Below are 10994 nucleotides of genomic sequence, written 5' to 3'. Positions count from 1 at the left end.
TTGACAGCTGCCTATGGATTGGTTCAATTTCCTTTTCCAGGAGACCTGGAAACATATATGAAAGCCTCTTAAAATAATTGCTGGCAAAACTAAATAGTTTTTCAGGGATTTTAAAGTGAAAAATCAAATGTATCGTATTATACTGAATATACTTATTCTTGTTTTTACGGCTTATGTATATTTATTATATATTATATAATATATATATATATATGGTAGATAGTATATACACTATGATATATATATATTATTGTGTAATATAATATATATATATTATAAATTAGATATATATATTATATAAACATTATGATATATACATTATGATATATATATATATAGTATATATTATAATATATATAATATATATATATTATATATAATATAATATACATATGATACATAATGATATATAATCTATTATGCATTATATAAATATATCATATATAATTATATATATTATATATATATAATATATTATGTATAAGGATAAGGATTGTGTGCTGTACACTTCTATGATGATGTTCTTTACATTCTTCATTTCACACACTTTTAGAAAAGGAAGTTTCTCGGGGCATTTCCCTACGAACGCGCGAATCCCCAGCCATAATTGTAAGGAATCTGTCTGGTCTGGAATGATATGACTACGGTTCTCCCCTTCATTAGGAAGTGAAGTTTCTATTCTCTTTCCGGAATAAAGCTACTGCTGCAGCGTATTCACCTTCAACAATAATTAATATGAGAGAGAAATGGCCTTTATTTACATATAATTGATTCAATTTAGAGTTAATTTACTGTGAAATGGGTATGTAAATAGTAACCATGAATAGTTACATCAAGAATACGTTCTGCATCGTCTTGATTTATATACTGAAGCCGAAGATGAATTGAGTCATCACCTTCTGTTGTGCGTTGTACCTTCACAGACAAAATTTGTTCCTTTAATTCTCAGAGTATCATCTTCAACCTTTACCCCTATAGAAAGAAACAAATATTCCTTTCGCCCTTTCCTTTGTACCTTTCCCTCTTCCAGACCTACATGAACAATTTCAACACCATAGTGCAATATTTCATTGGTAATCCCATCCACTTTTGGTGTGTCTTAATTGTTCAACCTTTAATTGCCCTCATTACGTTCATAACCGTTACTCCCACGCTGATACCAAAGTATAAGCATAAGGATATCTAGATTCATTTTGAGTCGTGTGACTGAGAGGATACAGTAGTGTTCTTGTAATATTATGTCCCTCCCTCTACTATTAATACTATTTTTGAATAAATAATAATGTTAATAATGATTAGTACCTAATGTACATTTATTTTGTATTACTTATGGAATGAATCTTTATTCATATTTTAGCATGTCGCAATAGTTGTGTGAAATGATATTGGAGTTATAAATTTTTATGCGTGTATTAGCCTATAACAATAAAACGTTGAAAAATTAACACAAAGTAAGGTCGTTAGAGATAACCTTAGGTTGTGTAGGGTTAAATGACCACATTATAAGACAGAAGTATTTCATTTAACAGACTAAGTCGGAATAAATACAACTATGCTTATTGTCTGGAAAAAATGCATACATTTTTTATAAAGACTAATAACTGAGGTCACTGATAGGATATGCTATGGAGATGGGAGGTAATTGTACCCCATCATTTGTGTTTACAAACCAGTTTACAAACAGACGCATACTTATTCAAGCAACAGCAATGAAGTAAAGATATCAGTATTCAAATCCGTGTTTAGAGAAAAATCTGTATGGCGCAAAAGACATAGGTTACCTACGTACTCATTTAGAGTAATTATTCAAAGTATTTGTTTTGATTAATGCGGTTACTTCTGATTCCTTTATTAGTAGACAATTGATATGCTTCTATCTACAAACCATCATAACTGACGCTCTACTTCCATCACCCTTATATAATGAGGTAAATTTAATGATCCTACTCTAAATGCGATTATAATGGTTGCGTTTCTTTTTTTTCCGATGGGAAAGTAGAGATACGGAAGGGACAGGTGCTGCCATCCACAGGTGTGTCTTATGCTAAGGTGACACACACGTCAAGGATATTTGTTCAGTATCGTACGTTTATCGATGACAATTTTACGATTTGTCTTTTTTTTTATTTAGTTGCGTTCCAATGCATTCCTATCAATTTATTGATTTATTAATTATTTATTTTTCAATAAATGAAATCTCATTCTGTATTTCCCTTTACCTTCGCTTACTTCCCCATGATCACCATATTCTTTGGAAGCTTGAATTTCAAGTCAAGACTAACTTATTATATTGAGATTATATTGCCGCAATTTCACAATTTCAGTCATTTTATTGATATTTATTTGAATAGAGTCCTGGAAAAATACTTTTCCTTTAAATATTATTTTTTGCTGCAGTGCTTTGTTTTTAATCTGCTTTCAGCAAAACACAATTACTTAGCAGATTATATGAATATACTATACCTAAAGGAAATTGAAATGGTCGGAATGTAAGTAGTGAATGGTTACATATGTTTAATAGATAAAAGTAGACTGCTAGGTTTGGAATTTTATAAGAATTTATAGAAGTACTATGTCACTCGGTATAGTATTTACTTCACGGTACAGAGACAAAAAATTAACTGCACATTGTCATTATTATTTGTTGTAGTAATTGCGAAACAGAAATAACTGTGGTGGCATTAGTAGCTGTGATTGTCATGTAAATTTAGTCGTCACAGTTCTGCTTTTAACGTTGGCTCCTGGAAAAACCTGTGCATCGGAAATACAAATCATCACCACCAATTGAAAAATAATGTGTTGCCAAGTGCTAGTATGATGTACCCTGTGCTTTGTGTTGGGTGTGATGGCAAAAAATGCAAAAATTAAATTCTGAAATGCACATATTATGACAGAAAGTTTTGAGGTTTATCCAGAAGGTCTTTCGTCGATGAAATCCAAGGCTATGTTGCTTAATTTCTCTCGTCTACGAAATCAAATTTTTGTCAGGTAATTTCAGTAGATTATTTTAGTCTATGCTTTTGACAAAAACAACAAAAACAAACATTTATACATAGCCCCAACCCCCGTGGTGCATTGCTTTAAGAATAACTTTTTTATTTGCACAATTATTCTCCAAAAATAGCTTATGCAAAAAGACGGATTGACTATTGTCGGAATTTTATTTCCTTGCGTTTATCCCGTATATTTCTACAATACATATTTTATTTTCAAATGCCATTCTAAAGTATAAAGAAAATGGTCTTGCAATGTTTATACTGCAACACACAGATTTCCTTTGGCAATTGATTGTTATCAAGATATTTTTTTCATAAACTGGAAGAGGTTAATCATCTCTTTTCTATCCTTCTCTCAGCCAGAACGTCACTTTTCAAAATAACAGCATCATTTTGTTATTCTCCTGTCATTATTTTCCATTTCTCGCTCAAGATATAAAACATTTTTCATCATTTCCTCAAGACAAAATTTTATCCGAGTTATGAATTATGTCTGCAGTCTGATTCTGATTCTGATAAAACAAATGTTGGTGGAAAACGGTTTCCTTAATGTTGTTGATCACCATTAGTATATTACCATTTTCAGTTCCCATAATCACCAGTTAGGTATCTTCTGGAGAATTTTTGTTTGATAAACAATTACTTTATATATTTTGTTTGTATAATCATTATGAATTTCTTTAAATTCAAAATAGGCATTTTTGTAAAAGATGATAAGCTATGCGCCGCTGACCGTCCGTGAAGTTAAACGTATGATACATAAACGTCATATCCAAATTTTTTTTTTTTTTTTTTCAAAACGAAGAGGTGGGGGGGGGGGGCGGCGTTGTCGTTGGACGGGCTGCAATTCAAACCATTCCTTTCATGAGGAAATGGCATATAAATACACTCACACAAATTATATATTATATATATATATATATATTATATATATATATATATATATACACAAATTATTATATATATATTATATATATATATATATATATAAATATATAACTTTATATATATATATAATATATAACAAAATTATATATATATAATATAGTATATATATATTTATACACAAATTCTTATATATATATTATATAATATATATATATATATAGATATATATAGATTATATATATATAATTTGTGTGAGTGTATTTATATGCCATTTCCTCATGAAAGGAATGGTTTGAATTGCAGCCGTCCAACGACAACGCCCCCCCCCCCCCCCCCCGCCCCCCCCCCCCCCCTCTTGTTTTGAAAAAAATATATATTTTTGGATATGACGTTTATGTATTATACGTTTAACTTCACGGACGGTCAGCGGCGCATAGCTTATCATCTTTTACAAAAATGCCTATTTTGAATTCAAAGAAATTCATAATGATTATACAAAGAAAATGTATAAAGTAATTGTTTATCAAAGAAAAATTCTCCTGAAGATAATACCTTACTGGTGATTATGGGAACTGAAAATGGTAATATACTAATGGTGATCAACAACATTAAGGAAACCGTTTTCCACCAACATTTGTTTTATCAGAATCAGACTGCAGACATATTCATATATATATATATATATATATATATATATATATATATATATATATATATATATATATATATATATATATATATAAATAAATATACATTTCATCACATCACCGTGAGTCATATACATGCATTAAGCTACAAATGTCCTTTAATATCCAATATTAAAGGACATTTGTAGCTTAATGCATATATATATATATATATATATATATATATATATATATATATTATATATATATATATATACTATAATACCGTTCACCGATGTGGATGTCTGCTTCTGCCAGAGATTTATCTCTTTTTAGATAGTGGGAGGTGGTGGTAGGTTTTTGTTTCCTAATGGTAGCAGTTATGACTTGCATAATCCCCTTTACCTGCTGAGAGCATCTAGATTCGCAGAACAGCAGCCGAAAATGGAGTAAATGTGCCACACTGTCGAACTTCTCGGTTCTAGAGGTCCTTTATTCCTCACACCGTTGGGTTGTGGAACAAGCCTGTCAGAGGATATCATGCAATCAGAACTTCAAAAGTTCAAATAAAGATGTTATGCTTACTACCTATTACTCTTTCTCTTTCCGTTTAATACGTTTCTATCTATTTATTAATTTTTTCTTTTTTAATATGTGAGATCTCTTCTCTCTATTTCCTTTTACCTCTTCTTACTTCTACCTAATGAAGACCTATAGTCTTTGGAAGCTTGAATTCCAAGTCAATGGCCCCTTTGAGCTTGTTCCATATGAATAGGTATATATATTATATATATATATATATATTCCTTCTGGGCGCAACTGTGTCGCAAGCCAATCCCATTGAATGCTGGTGATAATGCACTTGTGTTGTCCACTGTTTTAAAAACAACTGTCCTTCAGTAAAGTGACTGTTCCTTACGTAATTTCCTCTATTTCTTTGTTAACATTTCGTTTCCTCTAACTCTCCATTCACTTTCCATTTCCTTTCCCGACCTTCTTGTACCCACACTGACCGTTGTCACCAACACTTCTTCGTGAAATTCGAAAAACATATGTACCACCTTCCCTCCATCATAAACCTAAACCTCTTGCTGTTTTAATTTTCAACAAATAATAATCAATTACACCTCCATACACTCTACATCTGACCAATAAATCCCACTTGCTCTCAATACGGAACTATTTAACCTAATTTTTCTCCTCTCTAAGTATACTTGTATGAACATCGTTGTTGGAAATCGTTCATTTCCAAAACTTAAGCCAATTTTCACATTCATACATACACACAAACACACACACACTATATATACTATACATACATACATATATAATATATATATATATATAATATATATATATTATATATATATTATATAATATATATCTATATATATATATATATATATATATATATATATATATGTATGGATATAATATATGTATATGATATGTATATGTATATATATATATATTATATATATATATATATATATATATATATATATATATATATATATATAATTTACTAAAATAATATCTCGGCTATTCGATTTTCTCACTTTTTGATAAGCTTGTCACCACAAAACCTTGAATCCAATCGATCAACAAATGAAGAAGCCCAAAACTCCAATGTTGGGATTCGAACCCATGCTCGACGTGTTGTGTAAAAGGAACTTTACCACACGGATGACAAGAATAGAAAGGTGTTTTAGTTCTTACTTTATATTTTGTACGATTTTTATATTATGTGTGAGTTAGAATTGCACCATCCCCACAAGCATAGCATAATGAGTTTAGCATTACTGTTTAAGGTAAATATATATAAATTTACTGTATATGTGTTTGTAATTTATGTAAATTATGCATATGTGCATATGATTTATATATATATATATATATATATATATATATATATATATATATATATATATTATATATAGATATATATATATATATATATATATATATATATATAATATATATATATATATATATATATATATATATATATATATATGAACAATGATTGCATGTGTGTGTGTTACCTATTATTTTTACCAAATATATATGTATTTGCAAAAGCCACAATGAACATACATTTTAGATTCCCAATCACTTTTTAGATTCGCCTATCACCGAAGGGCATTAAATCCAAATGAAAAACAAATTGAAAAAAAGTAAATCACTTTGGTGAGAATCGAACCCTCACACAATTGGAAGGGAGGAACGAAACTAAATCACTCAGCCAGAAAAATGGAGATTGGTCTATCTCACCTCATACATTCATATATCTGTCAAATCCAGATATTCCGCTAGAGGTGTAGTAGACCCTACATCAGTGTCGTGGCAGTGTGTTTAGCATTTATTACTTTTTAGGCTGAAATATTTTGTATGTATAAAACCTACCGGCCACGTGGGCATTTTAAATGGAAATTTAGTTAGACACACTGACTCCATCTATCGCTCTTTTCACTCTCTTGAATATGATTACCATTATATAAACTTGAAACCAAATAACGAACAAATTAATAAACTCTTATTTCCTGGATGGTATTCAAACCCACAAAGGATGGTTGGTGTAAGAATCGGTAAATTCCTTGCCCATAAATAAGGTTATAGGTATACTTCAACTGATACACACACACACACACACACACACAGATACGATTGAAACAGACCTGTCACCACAGTCTTTTTGACATTTCCTCCTTTGGTTTACACACACACACACACACGCACACACACGCAGCATGAATTAACACATGCATGAGAATATCATAAAATCCATGTAAGAAGGTGAGTGAAAACCGGGACTTTGAACAAGTATTCTCGTAGTTTATGCTACATTTTCAAGTTCACACTGAATACAGAGGTAGTTGGCAGAGTTTTATATACAAAATGAGAAGGGGGCAGGGTTACAGTTTCTTAATAGGGGCAGCATAATCTTTAAACAGAAAAAAACAAGGACAAAAGATCCAGGGGTAATCCAGGGTGGAGATTAAAATTCCTGGTGCATGTAGCTTCAGTAGACACCATTTCAGCAGATTCCTTTTCCGAAGGTCGTTGACCTTGCAGGTTATCGATGACTTATGCCAGTTAATAGCATGGCATGTGTTAAGCTATAGATATAGAGGGGAGAGATTGGACAGACAAGCGACGATCGCGTGCACGTAAGAAGCCATTGTTATGCGATTGCTTTCAGAGATGGCATCGGTATCAACTGCGGAGACCAGCAGCAAAAAAGTCACATCTGGCACCCAATGCTAGGTTATCAACTGTGTCAATTACAGGAACAAGTTCACAAACGAACAGATCACATTCATAAGTAAGAGACCTATTTTCATTCATGAGAATCTTTATGATTGCTAAAATAACCGCAATAAAACGTGTGTTAGATTGCAGTCAACTTGCAGTCAACTACACTCCTGCTTTTATATCTAACATAAAATACGTAATGAATGTTGTAATAAGCTCGTTATTAAAGCAGGGGAGACTGTTTTATCCGTGGTACGCGCCTATAGCTCATAAAATATTATTCCAAATGACGAATTGTATAGAATAAAAGTTGTTCAGTGTGCCGAAATCGACCCGAAAAGTCACTGGCATTAGGGTAACCATCAGTCCAAACAACCATGGTTATGCCTGAAAATATTTCGCACTACTTGTACAACAATGTAGGCTACATAGGCTAGTATTATGAGGCCTAGATCCAGGCCTGCTGCAGTTTTAAGTGTTAATGAAATGTTATGGTAATGTTATTTATATGTTATCAATAAGTTTTCAAACCTGGTATGGAGAGGACTCTGCTGAATTTCATCAGCCAGAACACTTAAAGGTAGTAATCTTCATTTTACTATTATCATTTTTACCTGAAAGGAAACTTCAAATCATACTACATTATAGCGTGAAAAGTAAATTTTCCAAACTAGCTAGTCTACCAGGGTTGATCATCAAATAACCAAGTGTAGCCTACCCTAGCCTAACCTTAGCTTGCTAACTTGGCATAAACTTCAGGAATGCTATTTTTTAATCTGCCCTTCTCCACAGACAATGAAATACAGCTCAAGTCTTGGCTAGCTATGAAATTCTAAAGTTTTCCTTTACAGGCTAGCCTAACTTTGGCATTTTCTACCAAAGTATAGTATTTTCAAACCTGCTGGTATGCAGTGTGTGAAAATCTTGTTTATAAGAAACTTTTGTTACCAAAGTAACACAAACTCAAAACATATATTCATTGAGCACTCTTTAATGATTTTTAGTATTGTATGACTTGTGACAAATCAGTGCAGGAAAACTATTTGGCAAAGATTTTTTTTACCCTACACAAGTTTTGGTCCATAGAGGTTTAGAGAATTTATAAAAACTCTGAATTTTTAAAACTTTATATTTTTCTATACAATCGCAATTCTTAAGTGAAAATTGAAAATTATGTTTCTGTATTGGATGTTGTATTGGAATTTTTAAAATAACAAAAGTTAAGAAAAACTATTTTGCTATTCAGAACTATATACTATATAGTATATATCATTTTCATAGCTTCTGGCTTACAATGATACAGCTTTCAAAATATATATCAGTGACACAAATCGAGACTTGAGTATTTTCTGTATATCAATTATCATTAGTCGTTGGGCAAAGCTATTTAGTACTTCAAGAAATACATGCTTACTAACATATCCGAATCAGTTTATATTTTGCTAAATGACACCAAATTTGACAATGTAACCATTGAAAGTTACCTCTCTTGATATTTTTACCATTGAATACCAGTAAAAATTAATGATGATTGTTTTATCATCCATATAATTAGGATTTCATCTATTAATCCTTTGAATACTTAACAATGATAACATTTAAAAATCATTGTATTTCCCTGGAAATCCCAGAATTATTTTCTAAATGTCCCGAAATCCCGGGGTCCAAAATCGGGCTCAGACTGGAAACCCTAATTATTGTGATCTTGTCTAAGATGAGCTTGTTTCACTTACCTCAGCCAACAGTAGGCTACACACTAGTGAATATTGGCTGATACGTATCCGGCTATTGAACCTAGGCTGCTATTAATATTAATATTATATGCCTATGGCTGAAGCTTATATGGGATGACAGCGTTGGAGATGACAATTATTTTACCATATTGTCACTTTGACCCATGAATAAAGAACGATAATTAACTCTGCCTCTAGAGTAAAACAGGACTGGAAATTTATGGTGGAAAGAAAGGCACATAACGTCAACAAATTGGTCAACTATATTGCTCAAGTGTTTACAAACTGCAGCTGACAGAATTAACATTTTTATTTCTATATGTAGTACACATTGTCCTTGGTATATACTGCAAAGATAATTCACCAATCATTAAAGACTACTGAGAAAATAACCATGGCATCAGTATGGTCTTGATCTACCACCTCGGTGGGTGCGAGTTCGATTCTCGGGCATTTCATTGAGGTGTTAGAGATGTGTAATTCTAGTGATAGTAGTTCACTCCCGACGTGGTTCAGAAGTTCACGTAAAGCCGTTGGTCCCGTTGCTGAATAACCACTGGTTAAATGCAACGTAAAAACACCATACAAACAAACATAACGTAGTTTATATATCTACAAAACTCTATGGCTTAACCGTAGAAGAAATATGCCAGCAAAACTAAATATTTTTATTCCTGCATACAGTACATATTGTGTATAGTAAATGGTGCATAAATCATTTGACATTTTTGACGGACATCCAAGAAAACACGTTTTAAAGAGTACAGGGTTTCCCATAAGATTGTATGGGTTTGTGCCATTGTTTATATAAGGGCGATCGCATAGCAATGGCGCCAGGCAGTGCACGTCCCAGACTGCTTTGGCTGTTATACGGTGACCAATATCTCCTCTCTTTATCTGTCTTAAGCCAATGATCGGAAATGCCATTGCTTGTTAGGCCTCTCGAAAGGGGGCATATTTGTGTTGGGAACACCATTATTAATCGTTTTGATGCTTGGCCGATATAATATTACTACATTCTTTGCAAGGGATACTATATACAATATTGTTTGAATGGGGAGGACTATTCTTAAGTAACTATTTCTTAAAATGTTATTGTATTTAAATATTAAATAAATATCTAGTTTTTAAAATGAGCATTGCAGCAAGGAAATTAGGGTACAATGGAAAACAGAGAATATTCTAAAGTTCTGTATTAACTCTGGTTGGAATTTAATGTCTTTTTTGCTTTATTCTAACGAAGTTCAAAGAAATATGAAGAATAACAATGAATATCCTGTTTTATCAATTTTCAACTCATCTTCCAAAAATTCAGGACTAGAAATTCTAAGAGCTCAAAGATAGTTACTGAAAAATGTTGAAACCTTAATTTGTTTAGAATGCTTATGATGAAAATTAATATGACATATTATTCGTGGGCTTCCTATATATATTTTTTTAAAACTTGGTGTTATTGCTAATAACTAAGACGTCCAAAAATGATATGCAATAATTTG

The sequence above is a fragment of the Macrobrachium nipponense genome, chromosome 9 (assembly GCF_015104395.2).
Source record: "Macrobrachium nipponense isolate FS-2020 chromosome 9, ASM1510439v2, whole genome shotgun sequence".
Classification (NCBI taxonomy): Eukaryota; Metazoa; Arthropoda; class Malacostraca; order Decapoda; family Palaemonidae; genus Macrobrachium; species Macrobrachium nipponense.
This window is presented reverse-complemented; position numbering follows the sequence as displayed.